This window comes from Suncus etruscus, chromosome 13, assembly GCF_024139225.1.
Source record: "Suncus etruscus isolate mSunEtr1 chromosome 13, mSunEtr1.pri.cur, whole genome shotgun sequence".
Lineage (NCBI taxonomy): Eukaryota > Metazoa > Chordata > Mammalia > Eulipotyphla > Soricidae > Suncus > Suncus etruscus.
The window spans coordinates 37,629,309-37,652,242 of NC_064860.1; the positions used below are offsets into that span (position 1 = coordinate 37,629,309).

Below are 22,934 nucleotides of genomic sequence, written 5' to 3' on the forward strand. Positions count from 1 at the left end.
TATATATCTTATAAAAATTTCAATGCTACTTCTTTACATGTCTATTAAGAGTGCATGTATATCACCTCTCCTAACATTACTACCATAAAGCAAATGTTACATAAGGAAAGATCTGAGGATTGACTTGACAAAGATGACAAGACCCTTTTGGCTTACACTGTGTGGTTGAAGCTCATTTATTTTTTCTGGGCAGATGAGTTGTACATCTGTTATACATTATACTTTATTCCCACAATTTAAGGAAACATACTTTAAGGTGATCATTTGAGACACAAAGTTAGTTCACCATTGTTAATTTTAACAATATGCGGGTGCTTGCAATTGTATTAGTGAGTTGGTAAAATTGGACTTCCATTTCATGGAAATGGAAACTTCGTGGCACTGGTTTCACCAGTCAAAATTGTGAGTTTTGTTTTGTTTTTGTGGAGGAAGGTATTTTGAGTTATTTTTAAACAGTGTGAGTTAACTGGATAAGGTTTTATAATGTTACAAGTTTAGGTATTTAAATATTTGTACTATTACAAGTTCAGATATTTGAATCATGTTTAGGTATTAAAATACCATTTGAAAATTAGTAGTGCCTCCATTTTCTCTTTAAGTTAATCTATTCTTAAGCAGAATTTGTCACTTTCTCAGCTTAGTTACATGAATAAATAGAAAATCTAAGATCTAAAATCTGAAGAAATCCCTGTAAATTGTGCAGATACATGTCCTCTTTTGCCTTATACCACAAATTTATCATAGCTGTTGCTGGTCTTTTGTTTAGTTTAGTATTTATTTTCCTTTTAAGGATGGAGGGAAGATAGCCAGAAAGATGCCCTATTATTCTGTTTGTGTGTTTGTGTGTGTATGTTTCTATACCAAAGTTAGTGTGTTTTTCTTCATGCTTCTAATCTGGTTTAGACTTGGGAAGGAAAGATAAGAAGGATAAAGCATTAAGAAAACTTATTAAAAGTTGGAGAATAAATTAGTGCTGCCTAAAGAATTATGAATTCTTCATTTCAAATCTGTGTGCCTGTAATTACTTTGTCGTTAATTCTCTGCCAAATTAGCATTATAAAAATGTATTTCAAAAGTATCCAGACTCTTGAAAATAATACATTACCCTCTCAGTCATATATACACACACAGGCTTACTTATAAAGTTGTTAAAGATTTTTCTTTGTTTTTGTGTCACAGCCTGCAGTGTCCTGAGTCTCACTACTATCTCTTCACTCTGGTATCTCACCTGATGGTGCTCTGAGAACTAAATGAGGTGCCAGAGATAAAGTCCTGGTCAACAGTGTGCAAGGTAAGCAACTTACCTGCTGTACTATCACTTTGACTCAAGTTGTATAAGTTTTAGTCTAAAATCTGTACTGTAAAAAAATGGAGTATACTTTTCATTATATAAGTGTCATAGTAATTTATAATATTGTTAACCTCTATTGTTATAAACTATAGACTTTAAAATACTGTAATGTATATGAGTTTAATGTTTCTTCAGCTAGTGGTTATGAGTATGTCTATGTACAAAATATTAGTAAACAAATTTGTAAATGATTGTCTTGGAAATAAAATAACAAATTTTTTTTATTTTATATACACAAGTCATCCTATGCTAAAACATCATGACATAATATATAAATGTAAATATTTTATTATTAAATTCTGAGGCTAATTTTGTATGCATACGTACATTCTTCTTCATTCTTTTTTTTTTTTTTTTTTTTTTTTTTTTTGGTTTTTGGGCCACACCCGGTGTTGCTCAGGGGTTACTCCTGGCTGTCTGCTCAGAAATAGCTCCTGGCAGCCACAGGGGACCATATGGGACACTGGGGGATCGAACCACGGTCCGTCCTATGCCAGCGCTTGAAAGGCAGACATCTTACGTCTAGCGCCACCTTCCCGGCCCCTCTTCTTCATTCTTGTCCTTTGTTTCTTTATTTTTCTATTGGCCTATCATATTTACAATTTGGTTTTTTCTGTATATCTCATAATTACCAGAAAGTTTTAAGAACATAATGCATATACACACATACCGATACACTGCATTGTTAATGTTGCATAAATTGTTAGATTTTATGTGGATCATATTGTTTTATCTAGCATAATACTTTTGGGGTTTTAGGATTATGCCTAGCAGTGCTCAGGTGTGGCTTCTGACTCTGCACTCAGAAAGTACTCCTGGAGGTAATAAGGGAACCATCTGGGATTCCTGGGATCAAACTCAGGTCAGCCACATACAAGGCAATTAGCCTGCTTGCTGTACTATCTGGTCCGTCTTGTATAAATTTTTAAAGGAATTTATTTTTTTTCTGTTGTTTTGTGTTGTTTTTTGGACCGCACCTGGTGACACTCAGAGGTTACTCTTGGCTATGCATTCAGAAAATGCTCCAGCATAAAGAAATTTCTTTTTCTTTGTTTTTTCTTTTTTTAAAATTCTTTGACTGAAACCCAACTACAAACATGTCATAATCACAGTGTTTAAACAAAGACACTATTATAAGAAAAGAAATTAAAAATAAATCTTCAATCCTTTTTCTTCTTTTTTTTTCTTCTTCTTTTTCTTCTTCCTCTTTCTGAGATCAGATGAGATTGGGCACTTTCAGGGTGGTATGGCTGTAGACTCTTCTTCCTCTCTCCTCTTCTTTCTCTTATTCTTCCTCCTCCTTGTCATCCTTTTCTTCCTTCTCTTCTACTTCTTCCTCTTCTTTTTCTTTCTCCTCCTCTTCATTTTCTTTCCCTTCTTTTTTTCTTGTCTTTTTTCTTCTCTTCTTTTCCTTCTTCCCCTTTCTACTCTTCTTCCTCCTACTACTCCTCTTCCTCCTTTTATTCTTCTTCCTCTTCTTCCTCCTCTTTCTCCTCTTTTTTCTTCTTTCCTTACTATTCTTTGCCCTCTTCTTACTCTCCTTCCTCTTCTTCTTTTTCAAAAGAAAAGGATGAATCCTTTTCATCTTCCCCCTCTTCTTCTTACTATTTTTCACAATAATATTCTTACTCCTCTTCGCCTTATTCTTACTCTTCTTTGCCTTATTTGTCTTACTCTTCTTCTTCGCCTTATTCTTCTTAAAATTCTTCTTCCTCCTATTCCTGTTCTCACTCTTCCTCCAACTCGTTTCTGGGACTTCATTGATTCCCATGTTGTTTCTGTTGAGTTTCTCAAAGACTTCTATTTTAATCGGTCACATTCTTTGAGTAGTTTAGACATTGTCTGATCATTTGCTTTAAAGTTTTCTTCCAATCTCTTCTGTTGTATGGAGTTGTTCTTCATTTCATCCTCTGGCTCACTGACCCCGTTTGCAGCTGCCATTACTTTAGTGGAGAGGTTTTCCATTGAGGTTTTCAATTCATAAACCAAGTTTTTCAGACCTGTTGTTTCAGTGTGAAAATTTCTAATTTCAGTCGTCAAATCCTCTTGATACTTATTTGTGCTCCATTCAAGTCTATCGATGCTTCTTTTGAGCTCCCTGAACATCTTCTGTAATTCTACCTAAACATCTTATTTGAGAGGATACCTGACTGTTTGGTACTTTTCAGATTATTAGAGAAGCCATCTTGATTCTTTAAACATGGGGTTGTACTGCAAAATTTCCCCATTGTTAAGGTTGTAGATTGCTTTTTACAATGTGGAGAGTGGGGTTCAGGGGTTAAAAGATAAGCGCAGCCACAGAGCAAAGTGGAGCGGGTGTGGGTCCTGGAGAGATTATGATCCTTGGTGTCTCTGGGCTGGCTCCACAGAAAGAAGGCAGAGAGCAGGGCAGCAGTCCTTTATAATGTCTCTGGGTGCCCTATCACACAGCAGGAATCAGCCCCATACTAGTTGGGTGGGGACATCTTACCGGGTATGGGTCCAGGAGAGATTATGATCCTTAGTGTCTCTGGGCTGGCTCCAGCAGAAAGAAGCAAGAAATTTTTAATAACAGACAAACACCTGGCCTGAATAGAACCTTACTTGGAGATTGTACATTTCCTTATTTATGACAAAGAATGTTTCAGATATTCATTTGGAAACATTTCGTAGAGACTAGTGCAAATAGAAATCTCTTTCTTTTCAGTAGCCATGTTCCATTTCCAACTCCTTCTTTGGAGTATGAGATAGCCCTTGAAAGGGGCATAAAACTATTTTTAGAGTGATATTCTGCTCTGGTACTATGGTATATGTGGCCTGGCCATTGTGGCCTGAGTGAAATAGATCTTTGTCCTCACCTGTACAACTTTTCAACTAGCTCTGTTCATAATCAGTTCACAAATAGCTCTGTAACTAGGTAATTGATCTCTATAAAAGGCCAATATTACTTAATTCACAGGGGGTTTTAATAAGTAGAATTATATAATAAATTATGTGGCATGGAATATTAATAAATGCTTTCTTCTTTCCTATTAATTTTAATGTATGTTTGTGATTTCCCAGTTCTATCTTTCTTAACCATTATGAAATAGTACGAGCTCTAGACATTACACATCATAATCAATACCAGTGAAATTGATATCAAATTTTAAAGAATTAAAAGACCTGAGAAAATAACAGAACTGGAGCACATGTCTGGCATTCATAAGGCCCACTATTTTTTTCTCAGCATAACATGTTTCTCTGGCCACTATTAGATATAGTCATGATGACTCCTGTAATCTGTTTAACCCGAGTAACCTTTAGCACACAAGCCAGCAGGCCATCAGCACTGTATCATTACGATGCAAGGATTGTCAGGAGTGCCCCTGCTACTTGAACAATGCTTGGGTGGCCCACTCCAAAACCCAGCCCCCAAGTGTAATTTAATACCCATTCTGAGAATGGACTTATTATTAGAAACAACGCTAGTAGCATCACATCATGCATTCACACCTCCTATAATTGTAATGTTTCTAACAAAAAAAACAGAAATGGGAAAGCATTTAGTACAAAAACGTATACTAAATGCTGTTCATTGTAACAAAATGAAATGAAATAATTATCAAAGACATTTACATTAGACCCTTAAAATAATGAACCATCATTTCATTGTTCATTCACATACTAAATTAATGTTCTTTATTCCACGATAGATGCTGCTCACTTTACCTCATCCTAGACTTAGGATCCTTAATTAGTATCTACTGTCTACTGTCTCTTTTTAGGGAATAGTATAAGATCAGAATCCAAATGTCCTTGAAATTGTGCAGTTGTTTGTAAGACTATTTTTTAAGGAATTCAGAGGGGAAAATACCTCTCACTCAAATATATGTGAACCTACATTTTAGCCAAATGCTAAATTGTAAATCTGGTAAGAGTAAACATTTATAAGAGAGAGAAAAATATAATCTTAATTGCCTAACTGGCAGCAATGCCCATTATTCAGCAATCTCGTTCTCTTATCAGAGTTCTTCTATAAGGCCTTCAGATTTAACTTTTAGTGTAATTTTTATTAATAATTTTTTATTAATTTTTTATTAACTGTAATTTTTTATTAATAATTTTTATTTTGACCAAAGTGGATCACAAATCATTCACAGTAGTATTTTAGGTACATAGAGACATTAAATCAGGGGCATTCCCACCACCAATGTAGTCCTCCCTCCACCCCTGTCCCCAGCATGCATCCCATAATGCCCCTCCTTTGCCCCCAGGGCTGCTAGTATAAGTGGTACTTTCTGTATTTAGCTTGTAGATTGGGTATTGATTCTGTTGTAGTGGGATTTGGATTTGGTGTTTAAGTCTGATCATTTTTTATTTTTACTCAATGTTCATACGACTGTTTGGTCTTGGTGCCCTCCATTATTTCATACCCCTCAATTTGTGAGGCAGAACAAGATGGTTCAAGTTATGTGATTCTGTTTGGAGGGAATAAGAAAAAAGAAAATAGGGGAGGCAAAAATTCAAATAAGCAAAAAACAGGAGGAGTCTTTCTAGAGACTATAAAATTCAGTTTAAGGAAAGAAAGGGAAAAAGAAAGGAAAACATAAAAATAATACAAAAATGTCAAACCTCCCAAAACAAAACAAAACAAAAACAAAGCCTACTGTAATTTTTATCTACAGCTTTTTTTACATTTTTGAATGAGAGTTTGGCCATTGTTGAAACATATCAAGCCTCCACTAGTTTTCTAAATTTATTTCTACAATACCACAGTTTCAAAATAGTTGTGTCATCAACATGGAAGGAAATAAAGGTGACCTGGAAGAGTAGAGAACAAGTGGTCTAAAGAACATGAGCCTTTTTGCTGAGTCGCCTTTGATGAGATTCCTGAACCATGAGGTCTGTTGCCTAATTAAGAACATAGTAATCTTCACAAAGATAAGGCGCATTGGTGAAGCCTGTAGAATTTCATTGTCTTTCAGGGGTTTTGTTTGTTTGTTTTGGGGCCACTCCCAGCAGCACTCATGGTTACACCTGACTCTGCACTCAGAATCACTTCTGGCAGGTTCAGGGACCATATGGGATGCCAGGATGCAAACCCAGATTCATCCTGGATGGGCCATGTGCAAGGCAAATGCCCTACCACTATGCTATTGTTTTGGCCCTAGTTTTCAGTGTCTTATTAGAGTTTAATTTTTTATTTTAAATTTAATTATATGACAAAGGCCTCTATGGTTCAATACAAAGTTAAAAACATTTTATTGATAAAGATTCCTGAGGATCTTAAAGCAAAATAACTAACAACCAATAAAATATTTTATAAGGATGAATAAAAAGTAGAAGCCAAAGGAAAGTGAAAATAATAATAGGAACATTAGGGGCCAGCAAGGTGGCGCTAGAGGTAAGGTGCCTGCCTTGCAAGTGCTAGCCAAGGAAGGACCGTGATTCGATCCCCAGCGTCCCATATGGTCCCCCCAAGCCAGGGGCAATTTCTGAGTGCTTAGCCAGGAGTAACCCCTGAGCATCAAACTGGTGTGGCCGAAAAACAAAAAACAAACAAAAAAAAATAATAGGAAAATTAGAGGTTAGGGAGAGGTATAAATGGTTTATAAATACAACGTGCCAATTCATACAAGGTGAAAGAACAAATAACATAAATGATATTCAGATTAAATATAGAAAGTAAGAGTGATATAGTATTGCAACGAATATTTTGCATAGTATATGGATTATTTATAAAAGAAATGGGATTTATTTTCCTTTTTTTTTGTTTCTGGATCACACCCAGCAATGCTCAGGGGTTATTCCTGGCTCGGTACTCATAAATCTCTTCTGGCAGACTCAGGGGACCATATGGGATGCCAGGGATCGAATATGGGTTCGTCCTGGTTGTCTGCGTGCAATGCAAACACCCTGCTGCTGTACTTTCACTCTGGCCCCTGTGATGTTTTTTCAAGGCCATTTAAAATAAAATTGAATTCATATAAATTTGGCTTAATCTATATTCTGAAGATTATTGATGACCTGTAGAAACTAGCTAGTTCTTAAGTACACATACGCCTAAAATTTTTAGAAACTTCTAACTTCAAAATCTTCATTATTTAGTTAAAGGGCAAAGTCTGTTCTTATCTACTTTTAGAATTTCTTGAAATAAACAAAATGACTTGATATAAGGACCATGGTAGAAGGTCATGAACATTTTGATGGTACTTGGGATGCAGTAACTTTGTACATTGATACCATAGATGATACCACTTTTGAAACCATCTTACCTTAACTAAAATTTAAAAAATAATTAATGACATAATATAATCCTGCTGACATATTGGCAGCATGCTTATTGATGATCTACTGAATTTGATTAGATTATACAAATAATCAAAGTTAAAAATTTTTTAATGATTTTTTCTTTTTAAGACATACCTGCCCATAAGACACACATAGTTTTTAGATGAGAAAACAAGAGACGTCAGGTAATCGCAGCAGGGAACAACCAGCCCATGAGGCTGAAGTATATTTACAATATGCCAGTCCACTGCTGGTTATACACATTTACCTAACTTTTTTTTACAACAGAAATTCTTTTTAAATTTAAATACCTTTTTGTTACTATAAAAAATATAAGTCCCCTCCACTCATGCTTTAGCTCAAGGCAGCATTTACTCCATAAGATCCACAGACACGTCCCCAATCTTTTTGGGGAAAAAGTAATGAATCTTATAGTACAGAAAATACTGTATATGTATTCAGAGATTTGCTAGATAAAATGGCTGTTCTACTTTGTAAACACATTTGTTGTTGCTGATGATGTTATAGTTGCAGAATTGGGAAGCAAACCCAGAGCTAATATTGGGCCACGAACTTGTCCCCAACTGTAATTTTTAAGAAACTATATTTGTAACTCTTTCCCTAAAGGCTCATTCTCCAATTAACTAAAAGGTGGTGTTTTTGGCTTTCTAATCCTGTTTCTTTTCATGAAACTCCTGTTTAACCAATGAAATGAAAATGAGTATATTCTTGGTTGTCCTTCTATTAATTTAAATTTGCATAACCTAATCAAAACTCAACCTGCCTTGCCCTTCAACACAAAGTTACATTCTCTCCTCTTACTAAATGGCTACATTCTTCTCAGTATTTTTAAAAGATGAATTATGTTGATATCCTGTTACTTTTCATTTAGAATGTATCCATGGAATTAAAATGGACTTCTCTGTGCTCAAAACTTAAATGAAAAGTAGTCCAGGAGGGCTGGTGGAAATGAACATAAAATTTTTCTGATGCTATCAATATTATCGTTTTTGTTCAAATTTTTTCTAATAAAATGAAGCTAAAATCAACTGACCCCTACATAACTGTCTAATACTTCTTCTACATTGTTAGTTTGTGCCTGCAGATAAATGATAGAAAATACAACTAAAAATTCCCTGTAAATCATTGTGACACTTTTTCCTAATTTTTTTATTTGTTTGGGGTCACACCTTGCACCCCTGATGATGCTTAGGGACTGTTTCTGCCTTTGCACTAAGGTATCACTCCTAGTTGTGCTCAGAGGACTTGATGGGATGCTGCATGCAAGGCAAGCATCCTACCCACTGTGCTATTACTTCGGCCCCATTATAAGACATTTTAATATACTTTCCCTACAGAGATTTTTCTCCTTTAATAATTTCACTGTTTCAGTAGTGACTGAATAGACTGAATTTGTCAGACATGACACAAGATTCTCAGTATCTAACTGTATACTCATCATTGGTCAGTTAAAGCCTCACTGAGACTGAGAGATAGTCAGAGAACCTGAGTTTTATCCCCAGCATTGCATTCCTTCTATCTCTCAAACCCTCAGAACACTCAGCACTAGCATCAGAGGTCCTATAAAAAATATCTTGGTGGTAACAAGTGCCTCTGGTATGAATCTGGTTGCCTCTAGCACCATGAATCTGAGCAGTGCCAAGTAGCTTGACCACCACACTGAACCATCAGCTGGTTGGTTGTCTTTAAGCAATGTTTGGGAGGTGTGCTAAGAAATGTTTATTAAAAATAAATTAATGAAACTTGTTTCTCAAGCCTATATGCTGTCTTGAACACTTAACCTCACTTGCATGCCTCGGTTTTATCGGGTTGTTTATTTCCATTCTAAAGAAGCCATGCACTTTCTTGAGCATGTAATTTTTTCCCTTCATGCCTTTCTAAATAAGTGTCAATAAAAATTGCTTTGTCCCAAAAAAATAAATGAAGATTCCCTGAGAAATGAGTAACATATTCATTTAATACTTTTAACTTTCTGACCTAAACTTTGGGAACTGCTGAGAAATGAATAACATATTCATTTAATACTTCTAACTTTCCGACCTAAACTTTGGGAACTGCTGTATACATAGCATAGAAAGCACTAAGTTAGATCTACAGGACTTAGATTATCTACAATAATTAGATTGTCCACAATTACTCCCAGAAAGTTAAATTTTTAGTTTTTCCCTCTAAGACATTTTTTAAATTTTTATGAGCAGTACATTTGCCTTGCACTTGGCCAAACCGGGTACGATTCCAGCATCCTATATTGACCCCCAAGCCTGCCAGGAAGACTCAAGCTCAGAGCCAGGAGTAACCCCTGAGCATCACTGAATGTGGCCCCCAAACCAAAATACACCAAAAAAATTTTAATTTTATTTATTTACGTGGCCTGGAACACATTAACTGATCATGCCCTCAGGAATCATTTAGAGTGCTAGGAATCAAACCTGGGTCAGCAGAGCAGGTACCTTATCCACAATTTTCTCCTGCCCAAAATCATTTTTATGGGTTATTCAACATTTAGAATCTTCCCTCATTGTGATCATTTTTCATAATTCTAGCTAAGGTTATTCTGTTTAGCCAAATAATGTGACATATTTTTAAAGTAAAATACTTATTTAAAGATTACTAAAATTTTGTATGCACTTCAGAGGAAATTTGTAGAACGTAACTGAATTTTTGGGTCTGACAATATCCCTATGTGTCTTTAAAATATTATTTGAAAGTAGGTAAAGTAGTTGGACCATAACATAGACGATTACAGATGCAGATTCACAAATGCATAGAGAGAATGATAAATATGTGCATATGGAGAAGTCTGACAGTTTAGTGGAATTGCTTTCAAGTAATTTGACACATTAGTACTTTCAGATATTCACCTGCCAGTAATCCTCATTAGAAATAAGATTGGAATATTATGGTCACTAGCTCAAATTGGTTTTTCTGAGACCTGAACACTAACTAAGTCAGAGCTCTAGGGAATGCAAAAGATTCCAGGCTTTAAACTTGTTTCTTTATATGAGTTCTTTCTCTCTCCCTCCCTTTTTTCCTCTCAGTTCTTCTCTTTCCTCCCTCCTCCTCCTGCTCCTTCCTTTCAGTGTTCTGAATTCATTAAATGGCATAGTGTAAATCAATAGTAAACGCTAACCGCCTACTCTGTACTCAGTTACGCAACAACACAGAACCAGTACACAGAGACAAAAAGGGAAAAAGCACACACAGCCTTTACATTCAAAAGCAATTGCATGATTTCACTTTCCACAGCCAAAAGAGAAAAAAAGGAAATAACAGATGGGAAAACTTACAGTTTTTTTCCCTTTTCTCAAACTGTTGAAAAGGGAGTTAGTTACCATCCCTGGCCATTTCTAGTTGCCTGAGTCTGCAGGGAAAAAAAAATGTCACGTAGTTGTCTGTGCCTTAATTGACTTTAAAATAAGATTTTTTTGATCCTCAATAATCTGGTGAATTTTCCAGCTAATATAAAAATAAAATTAATTTGAGGTGTTTAATGCAAAGCTGTTTTTCCTTCTTTTATGAAAAATCAACAGCATTTAAAATATGAAATGAATGTTATACAATATTAAGAGAATAGAAAAGGCAGTGCATGTGCTTTTATTTGAAATGTATCCTGATGTATTATGATTTATGTTAAAAGTTAATTATATAGGGCAGGAGAGGTAGCACAGTGGTAGGGCATTTGTCTTGCACACTGCTGACCTAGGGTTCAATTCTGGGCATCCATATGGTCCCCAAAGCCTGCCCGGAGCAATTTCTGAGTGCAGAGCCATGAGTAACCCCTGAGAACTGCCAAGTATGGCCTTAAAGAAATAACAAAGAAATAGTTAATTATATAAACCATTTTCTCTTGTTTTTTTTTTTAATTTGAGGGCAATATAAATACTATTATTTTATTATCAATATTAATATTGCTATGAATTTGCCATTCTTTTAAAAAATTAGTAAACACCATGACTTACAAAGTTGTTCGTAATGGAGTTGCTTCATGCATAGATATTCCAGCACCAATCCTAACACCAATCAGTCTTTCCCTCCATCAATGTTCCCAGGTTCCCTCCACCCTCTCCTGCCTATCCCTTAGTAGGCATATAACAAATTTACTTCATATTGCTTGTTTCAACAAAACTTAAAGGAATGGCAAGTGGAATTATCAAAAAAAATCAATAAAAGTCAATTTGTGATGATTGATTGCCATATTACTTAAACCTATGTAAATAAATAAATTAAAATTATTTAATGCAATATATTACAATGCTTTTTCTCATGTACATAAATAAGTTTCAACTCTGGCATCTAAAATATATCGCATTAAATTTTATTTTTACTTGAATCTTATTGTGGTAATTATCATGTCTTTTCTGTTAAAAATAAAATTTTCCCATTTAAATTTTACTTGCTTCTCTTCACTCCTTCTAAATTTTACATTTATATGTTCTTACCTCTTTCATGTCAACTCTAAAATATATTAGAACAGTATTTTGTAATTCTTTTGCAAATACATTAAAACCATAAAATCATAGTAGAAAAGGAAATATCTAGATGCTCTAACAAAGAGACTTAATGCAAACTCTCTATACAATCAATCCCCTAAGCAACAATCCTGTTAAAAACTATGAAGTTTCTGGAACTCTCATTTAGAATTTTCTAATTCACTATCCTCTGGAATACCTTTGAATTCATTCTACTGTATTTTTGAAGTTTTGAATATAAAATAAAAGTTTGTTTTCCTTTTCTTCTGTTTGCAGTTCTTCTCCCCTTTTAAACATGATCCATTTTTTCATTGCAGTAAGTCTTCCCTGATTAGATGGAAACATAGTAAAATTTGTTTTGAGTGTATCCTTATTCCTTTCTTTACAATATGCTGTTACTCTTTAATTGTGCCCTCTGGAAACTGCAATTATCTGATAAAGGTTATATTTTGGATTGGTTTTAATCTTCCTTCATAGTGTCTGCCTGTCAACTGGTTATAAAATGAAAATAAAAATAATGAGAATAGGGGCCGGAGAAATAGCATGGAGGTAAGGCGTTTGTCTTTCATGCAGAAGGTCATTGGTTCGAATCCTGGGGTCCCATATGGTCCCCTGAGCCTGCCAGGGGCGATTTTTGAGCATAGAGCCAGGAGTTTCCCCTGAGCACTGCCGGGTGTGACCCCCCCAAAAAAATGAGAATAAAGGTACTAGAAGTAAGTAAGATATGGTGTGTGAGTAGTGATCATGGTTGTAGTTTTGATAGTTCCTAAACGCAATTGTAAAATGGTAAATGGGGCTGGATATGATAGTGCATTGAAGCCAATATTTCTTCTCCCTGCATCTGGAAACATATGTTTATTTTCCTTTATTTCTGGATGGTGAGATCATATGAACTTGGTTTATTTTACTTTACTAACAGTATGAGGTGATTCTTTTCTTTTTCAAAAATGAAAAATCCATACATCTCCTAGTTTGTTTAGCTTTTTAGTATGTGTAATATATTGAATTAAAGGTTACTTTTATATATAAAAAAAACCTAGTGCATTGAGATAAAAATCAAAACAGGGAAATTGTGTCTTGTTTTTAGTTTGATGAACTTAATATATGACTCTTTTATAACAATTGAGTGATTAAAATGATTGGGATTATTATGTCTATATTTATGATAACACAATGACGTTTTTTGTTTTCTTCACATGAATGACTAAGCTATTAGATTTTTGTCTTTTGTAAATATACATTTATATTTTATTTTTAAAAGACTCTAAGCTCAAGTAGATTTTTTTTAAACTAAGAAAAATATCTGAGTATATTCATCTTTAACCAGAAATTATACTCATGTTTATTTTTTATCTAAGTATCCTCTACATGTGTTATTCTGAGCATAAACTCTAATATGCAGTTTTGCATTCTGTATCTGATTGACAAAATAAATTCTGTACCATGTAAGATGCATTCTTTATAATGTAATTTTTCTATGATTAATCATCTGTAACCAAGTGCTTGTTTTTGGTGTGCAGTTCTGTATTAAGGACATCATTCTGCAAACTCTGTTGTTACAGAAAACTTTAAAAATCAAAACTCTATAGAAAAACATTCTTGATTTTTAAAACTAGTCAGAGATATCACCTAAAATTAATGAAAATATCTAAGCAAACATCTTTGGTTTTGCCTGTCTTAATTTCTCACAATAGTTTTCACTTTGATTTTTTTAAATTTTCTTTATATCCTTGATATATTTTGTTTGCTCACAGATTAAATAATTTTGGTTCATGATTACTTTTATTTACAAAATTGTAATAATTTTAATAATAAGTCAGTAGATAGGAGTGACAGTCAGTGGCTAGGGTCTTGCCTTGTAGGTGGCTGATATAGGTTCTATCCCTAGCATCCAATATGTTTTCTCAAGACCACCAGGGGCCATTCCTGAGTACAGAGACAAAATAAATTTTGTCACACACATAAAAAATTTTAGTAAATGAGAGATTTCAGCAGAAATTATGAAAAGGCATCTTCATTAGTTGCTTGAAGGACTCCTTTACCTTCCACATAGGTCTAGGAAGCCTCAATGTACGATCTCTGACATTTCTGTGAGCCCACATCTGTATCTCATACCCATAACTCTGTTCACTGATGCTTGGTCTACAAATCATGGGCTACATAATTCTTTTTTTTATAATAATAATTTTTATTTTGACCAAAGTGGATTACACAGTAATCTTACACAGTAATATTTTAGGTACATATTAACATTGAATCAGGGGAATTCCCATCACCAAAGTTGTCCTCCCTCCACCCCTGTTCCCAGCTTGCATCCCATATCCCCTTCCTTCACTTTGATTTTTTATTGTTTTTTTCAATACCCAAGGGATACCAGCTGAGTCTATTCACCACACATTCTATCTAGGTTAGAGCTATGACCTGGGGAACCGAAACTCTACTTCTAACTTCTATACAGGTTCAGCTTTAGTAGAGACTGGCAGGCCTAAAAAATTTATTCCCTGCATAGTTTTTCACATTTTCTAATTTTTCTGGAGTCCTTCATGATTCACCCAACCTAACTTTCTATTGCTGTTGGCAGTAGCAGTACATATTTTAAATGTTACAACAAGAACCTTAGTTACTAACTTACAGTATCACCCATATCATAAGTAATATATATATAAGTAAAACATTATAATTATAATGTTTTTGTGGTTTAGGGAGGGAGCTCCTGTGATTGTTTGCTCCAAGTGGTTGTACAGGTGAACAGTAAGCCATTTGAATTAGAAAGAATAAAAATATAATACAGAACTTTTCAAGATATAACACTATGTGAATTATCCCATGTCATTAGGAATTTATTATTATTCTACCTGTCTTTATAAATGTAGAAAATTATTACAGGAGGCAATTTTTTCTCTCTACTAAATGTTCTTTTAAATGGGCAGTGCTATGAAGACCTCTGTCATTTAAAATGTATAATTTGGGGGGGGGGGTTTGGGCCACACCCAGTGATGCTCAGGGGTTACTCCTGGCTATGCACTCAAAAATCGCCCCTGGCTTGGGGGACCAAGCCATATGGGATGCCAGAGGATCAAACCACAGTCTGTCCTAGACTAGCACACTCAAGGCAGACATCTTACCACTTGCACCCCCACTCCAGCCTCTAAAAAACATAAATTTTACAGGCTGCTTCTAATGATCCTCATTAGGTTTCATACAAACATGGTAGGCATTTGTACTTCTGATTCTCAAATAGTCTCCTTTTGAACACATCCACTAGGTTTTTGAATCTTGTTTTTTCTCTTTTTCTCTGGGCAGGTTTTTTTTATACTTCCTGGTGATAGAGATATCAATACAGGCATTAAGGCCCTTGCCTTGCACACAGCTCACCCTCATTCTTTCCTTGCACTTCATATGGTCCCTCGGCAAAGTCAGGACTGATCCCTGAGCACAGCCAAAAATATTTTTGTGGTCCTATCCCCCCAATATATATATATATATATGTAAATGAACATTTTATATACATATATATAACTAATTTTCTTATTTTCATCTTTCTTATACTTATGTAGAGCCTAAAACCAATTTGATAATATGTTCTTTTAGATATTCTTTTGTAATTTTTTAGCTACAACAAATCCCAATTTTTCAAAATTTTAACTTTGTAAAATTAAGTTCACTTTGGTTCTTTTCTTTTTTTTAAATAACTTTTTATTTAAACACCTTGATTACAAACATGATTGTGGTTGGGTTTCTGTCATGTAAAGAACACCCCCCATCATCTGTGCAACAGTCTCGTCAAAATTGGTTCTTTTCGACTGGTGGTTATATTATTAGTAGGAGGTTATCGCTAATAAAACTACCTTTATTTTTTAAATTATCAAATCAATGAAAGGACAATCATGGAATCATGAATTTTTTTTTTTTTTTTGGATTTTGGGTCACACTCGGCAGCACTCAGGGGTTAGATCTGGCTCAGAAATCGCTCCTGGCAGGCTAGGGGGGACCATATCAGATGCTGGGATTTGAACCACTGTCTTTCTGCATGCAAGGCAAACTCCTTATCTCCATACTATCTCTCTGGCCCAATCATGGAATTTTTGATAGACTGCTGCCTTGTAAGGAAAACAGTTTTGTTTTTTTTATATGCTTGTTGTTTGTTTGTTTGGTTAGTTGGTTGATTGGTTGTTTATTGGGCTATACCTGGCTGTGCTCAGAGCTTATTCTTGGTCCACACTCAGTGTTCATGTGTGCAATGACTAAGGAACAATATATAATGGGGGAGATGAATCTGGGTGGGTCACATGCAAGGCAAGCATTCTACCTGCTGTAATATCTCTCTGGTACCAAAGAAAGCAGTTTATTTTTAATGAAGTTTATCTAATATTTGGGAATTTTTATTATTCTACAGTGTAAGCTTTCTAAATGTTAATTTATGATTTGTTGTTGCTCTGTGACTTCACATAATGAGTTTTGGCTGTAAATGGATCGAGTTCACTCATTCTATTTGTCTTGAAGTTCACAATATGAAGTTATACATTTATTTATACTCATGATTAGAATAAAGCCAATAACTCACAACTTATGGAATCAGGGTAAATAATCCATAGTTATTCTTCTGCCATCTATACAATATTTGTATCCAGAACAAAGTAAACCTACAACTACAAACCAAGGAGAAACCAATGTTTTTATTTACAAAATGTCTAATCTAAAGTACGTTAAAGTTCAAATGGAGTTGCAAATCCTGTGTAGTTTACAATGGTTTGATTTATTTTCTTAAACAGACCATGGATAATTAACCATAAAACATAACTTTCTCAACATGTTACAGTGGATTTCAGAATGGTTAGCAAGTCATTTACAACTGGTCAAAACTGGCTAGCACCCTGAAAGAACCAGTTTCAAAATTCAGTTTCTCAATACACAGTTAAATATTCACTTCCAAGGAGAAGCATCCTTTCCTTTGTATATAGTATCATCAAGCCAGTCTCCATAAGTAAAAACAGTAAAGTGGTTAAAATGGGGAAATCTTATGTATAGAAAGAAATTCTTATTTAATAGGGATAAGAACCCATACATTTTATAGTGCAGGGGCACCTTTAACCCTGAATATTTGTCATGGGGACTTGACTTAGGCTTCAATTGATCTGATTGACCATTGAACTCAACCTTGGATCCCATCCTTGGAACTGATAAGGTTTTCCACACCAACATAAACTCTCCCTGGGGGAGGCTCAAATGCTACCCTGTCACCAACATGCTCCAGGGTAGATTCCTGTGACACCCTGGCAACATGAAAATAGCAACAACTTGCTCTAAGGGCAGTTTTCCCTGCCTTGCCACCTAATGGTGAGATAAAATCAGAAGATGCTCCATAACATTCAAGCTTTGACTTAGAATCTGTGCAAAAAAACAAGATCTCTATAAAAGACAGACCATGACAACCATGACTGAGTAAAACTTTTCCTGAGACCATAAAGAAAGACCTTGGGGTTAGACAACGAACATGCCCGGAGCCTGTATTCAGGCTTATGACAGTATGTTTCATGGGTAGAGACATCCTGTATTCTTTTTTTAGGCCATGGGTATTTCCTTTCTAATTTCCTAAATGTTTACTGCACCTATGAAAAGTATAAAAAATTTGCCACACCTGCCTCCTTTTTTAAATTTTATTCATATATTCTAGATAGGGGTGCCAGCCCTTTTCATTGATCTTTGGAACATGAAAAACTTTGTTTTATCTCATGTTTCTACATCTTTCAAAAATGAGAAAAGAAAAACAAAAGTGGACCAAGCAGTCTCGGGAGCAGGTGCACTGAGTGGAAAAAAATATATGGTCAGAACTAAATACCCAAGCCAAAGTCAATAACAATAGAATCAAGAGGTACAAAGTATAACAAGCTAAACACATGGATCTGTTACACTGGTAGACCTGGGGCTAAGGGCGGAGGTACGGGATACATGCTGGAAACTCTGGTGGAGGGAGGACAACACTAGTAGTGGCAATGGCCCTGATTCATTGTCGCGATATGCATGAAATACAATTATGAAGGACGTCACAATGGTCTCAATGAAAAATTAAAACAAAAAAGTAAAATCATATTTTCTGTGATCACCATATTGCCATACCTTTATTAACTACATAGCATTAATCATACTTTTTTGTTTTATTTTAGAATATTTCACCATCAGTAACTGGATATTCCTCAGAGCATTGTTGTCTGGTAAGTAATTTAATTATTTCCAAAAAATGAGCCAAAATATTGTTGTACAAAGAAGTCAAATATAGCTTTCCTACTCTTAAGAAGTACTAGAACTATATGTTGTAGAGACCACTACCCCATGTATAAAATTGGAACAGAGATTACTTTGAGTTTGGTAAATATCTCATACTAGTTTACTTGAAATTTTATAGATTTAAATCATTAAACATGAACCCAAAAAAGCTGATCATCACTGAATTTAGTAAACATTTCACAAAGGTAGAAATATTCAAATTATTATTTGTAACACTCTGCAAACATGTGCACTTGCACATGCAAACACACATTATACATGCATGAACAATGAGGGTGATTTGGCGGAGATGGCACAGAAATTTTCTGCATAGAGCGTTTGATGCTATGATAAGAACAAGGTAATAGAAAATCTTTTAAACATGTTCTCCGATGTTTTGAATGACCTATTGCTATTCTGTGATACGCTGCAAATCTGAAATGCATTTACTTCAGCTGGATCAATTTTTTAAATTGTATAGAATTTTTCTTGCATATTTCCACAAACAAAAACTTAAAATGTTCTCTAGGCCACCTCCCCTCTACCGGTGAAGTAAGAGATCCATGATCACAATAGCAATATTCACAAGAGATTATCTTTGAAGCTTTGAGGTCAATGTGTCTTTGAGTGAGAATTTATGTTTCATAGAGATTGTGGCCTTCTAGAACTCTTGCCAGTTTAGTGATGAGATGAGAGTGCATTACAGCAGTGAGGGCATCTTTGTAGAACATCAGATCAGATTTAGCTTGAAAGAAGTATTTTCTACAAGTGACTTGCATTGAAATATACTGGTGAAAATGCTGGAAAGGGAAAGGCAAGATGGATTGACTCCCCTGGCACTTGACTACAGACTGCCTGGCTCCAACTAGGCCTGCTTGATCATGAACATCACAGTCATCCAAACTTTAGAATTTACACTTTGAGGTTATATATATGCACATAAAACTTGGAAAATAATGTCATGGAGTGATAAAGATAGCTTTCTAACAGGAATTGGCCATATCCATTACACATAATCCATAGTTGTAACTGTATTTTTTTTCTAATTAGGCTACACCTTCCTCTCTGTGAGCATATCCATTTCACCAGTAAAGACCACAGCTTGAAGGATATAACTCTTTCTCCTCCTCACTCCTATTCCATGCTCTGCTTATTAGGCTCTCCTCCATTCCCACCCTCACTCCCAAAAACAAGAAAGAAAAAACTCCTATCAGTGTGAGTTCAGGACCTCAAAGGAAGCTTATTTGGTAACTTTAATTTGTCACTCACTTTGAATTCATCTCAAAATGATCTCATCACAAAATGGCCTGAATTTAACACTCTTTCTGGCTTACAGTGAGGCCAGTCTCATTTCTACCCAAAACACAGAAAGGTCTTTATGTTACTATGATCAGATAAAATCTGTATTGACATTCTTTTTCCTGTGGGTGTATTTCACTTCTAAGTATGAAGATTTAAACTACCAATACGGTGTGTGTGTTTGCAGTTTCTCTGTTTTAGTAAACGAAAAGCTCCTCAGGAAAATGTTATCTACTTTATGTCATTTTTTTCTTATTCATTAATGAATAAATATATTTTCATTTTAAAATGATACATGTTCATTAAAATAATTTGGAAAAATACATAGGAGTGAAATGAAGAAAAATTAAAGTAATTATTTCTATAATTTAAATCTAGTCATTAATAAACATGATATATTTCCTTACTCCCATTTCCCCTGAGGATATATATTTTAAAACACGCTGTAATCATACCTTGTATATAATTTTGTGTCCTGCTTTCAAAATTTTAATGTAAGAAATTTATCTGTAATTACCTAAACCTTTTAAATATCATTTAAAATATATTTTTTTCTGAAAAGTTTATTTACTTAATCTAAAGTTTTAACAGTGACTTTTTATGTTTTAACTTTGTACTTAAACGGTATAGTTAATATAAAACGTAAATGAATTAGTAAGTAAAAGTCCAAATGAGTTTATATTTAGAATTTTTTAATTATTAAAAACATCAAAGCCATTGCTTTAATGAGCTCCCATATATCCATCACCCAGCTTGCTCAATGAATAACTCATGGCCTCTCATTTACATTCAAAAAATAGTTCGCATAATTGTATGTAAAAATATTTTCTACTGCATATATTGCCATCATATTTTCTAAAATATAACAGTAGATAATAAAGATTCATCAGTATATGGCCTAATATTCTTGAATACATCTACAAGCTAAAAAGTAATTTTTTTGCTAGAGAGATTTCAGATTTTTTGAAGAAGCTGTTGAATGGAGCTACTTATTTAAAACTTGCTTCAAGGGGCTGCAACAATAGCAGGTAGGAAACTTGCCTTGCACACGACTGACCTGGGTTTGATTCCCAGCATCCCAAATGGATCCCCAAGATTATCAGGAGTGATTCCTGAGTTCTGTGACAGAAATAACCATGAGCATCTCTGAGTGTGCCCCCCAAAACAAACAAACAAAAAACAAATTTTTCATTTTACTATATAATAATTTATTACTAGATCTATAAATCAATCATAATACTCTCACTGGGGGCCAAAGTTATAGTGTGGGTAAGGTATTTACCTTGCTATAGTACAGGTAGGGACTTTATCTTGCTGCCAACCTAGTTTTGATCTCCCACTTCCCTGTGTGAGCCCCAAGTATGCAGGATCAATTTTCTGAGTGTAGAGCAGACTCCTAAGCCCCGCTAGTATGGTCCAAAAACCTAATTAATAATAATAATAATAATAATAATAATAATAATATTACATATCATTGGCAATATGCTTGTGACTCTGAACAAAATAAAATAAACCTAGTAGTCTTTTGTCTACTTAAATGTAGCATGACAGGAGGCTGGAAAGTACTAAAGAGGGTAAACTGCTTGTCTTACACACATCTCCCCCCAAATTTAATCTCAGGTACCCCATATGGCACCCTAAACCTCACCAGCAGTTCCTGTATTTCCTGAGCACAGCTGGGATGGGCCCTACTCCTCTTCTATAAAATGTAATTGTAACCAATGCATAATAGGTCAACATGATAAAAACTATGTAAACCAAGTATAATAACAGATTTAAAAATTTATAGTTTGAAAATATGTATTGGCAGAAACAAAACCTTTCTTCCAAAGGATACTAGAAACTCTAAAAATGAAGGAATCGTTTAGTCTGGATAAGTTGGTTAAATTTCCAAACATGTTCAGGAAACTCCAGGTCCATTCCTCACATTACTCAGGCTCCAGTTCAGATAGTTCAATACTTTGCAGTTCTACTGCATAGTCCGCATCGTGCTGGGCATTACCTGGGCCACACCCAGTAGTCAGGGAGCCACAGAGCAACACCACATATGTATGGCACTTGGCCCTGATTTCTGACCCTGACCCTGAATGTGTGGGGAAGATTACAGAACAAAAGGCTGTCTGTAGATATTGCTCATTTAGTTTAAATATTTTCAAAGGATCCGATAAGTCAGTTTACCGTGGTGATACTGTCCCTGTTGTACATTTCTACAGATGAGAAATGTTCTGTGTAAATTAGGCTTTTTTGTAAAGAGCCTGAGTTCCAGTGTTGTACTGTCTACATAGCTTTGAATTGCAGGTTAGTGACTATTCTTCGGTGAGTGTTGTTTAACAGGGGTATTCCACTAGTCAAAAATTTAGGATAGGAGTAACTATAATATCAAACATCAATGTAAACTAAATTTATTTAAGTGTTACTCAAGCCACCTTAAATTTGAAAGCACATTTTCTTTGGCTTTATAAGTAAATAGCTGGAATATCGATGTGCCTGAAACTTGGGAACTGTGAGGGATGGGGGGGAGGGGGAGAAAGAGAGAGAGAGAGAGAGAGAGAGAGAGAGAGAGAGAGAGAGAGAGAGAGAGAGAGATTATCCAAACTAAATCTCTAGAAAAAATTGAGTATTTGTTGTCTGTATGAGCACATCTAACACATTTTCAGCCAATGTTAGTAGAGCAAAGTGCATGGAAATAAAAACAAGAAAAGAAATAACTTAAGCAATAACCTATCCCAGGGAAACAAAAACACATTTGTAGAATTCACCAAACTGAATTGTATACTGTTTCTTTCTTTCAATTTTGCTTTTTTCTCTCATTAAAGTCTTATTTTTTTTATTTCTCTTACCCTAAGCTGGACATTGCCATAATTAAATATCCTCTAAAGCAGGGGTCTCAAACTCACAGCCCGCGGGCCGTTTGCGGCCCTCCGTACAACATTTTGTGGTCCTGCCCTAGAGGAATCTTTTTTTGTTTTGTTTTGTTTTGTTTTAGTTGTTTGGGTCACATCCCCCAGTATTCAAGGCTTACTACTGACTTTGCACTCAAGGATTACCCCGACTTCGCCTCCTGTAGCCCCCAGGTAAATTGAGTTTGAGACCGCTGCCTAAAGGTTAGAAATATATCTGAGGCACATATGCTAAGGATGGAAATGTATTAACTAGCACTATACTATTTAAAAACCTTAATGATAAAATCAAATCCTTACTGTGAATATTTTAAAACAGCTATTTTTATCATTACTTTAATATTGGGCTTATATTATAAAGATAAAGACAAATATTTT

At 34.9% G+C, this 22,934-nt stretch overlaps 1 long non-coding RNA gene across 1 annotated transcript in view; it reads left to right on the forward strand.

The window, feature by feature from the left end:
* Positions 1-1,271: 1,271 nt before the first annotated feature.
* The window catches only part of LOC126026149 (uncharacterized), a 224,402-nt gene continuing 202,739 nt past the window's right edge, over positions 1,272-22,934 (forward strand). Inside the window, exons 1-2 of the long non-coding RNA XR_007501576.1 lie at positions 1,272-1,291; positions 18,258-18,305. This is a non-coding gene — a long non-coding RNA (uncharacterized LOC126026149). The remainder of the gene's footprint in view (positions 1,292-18,257; positions 18,306-22,934) is intronic.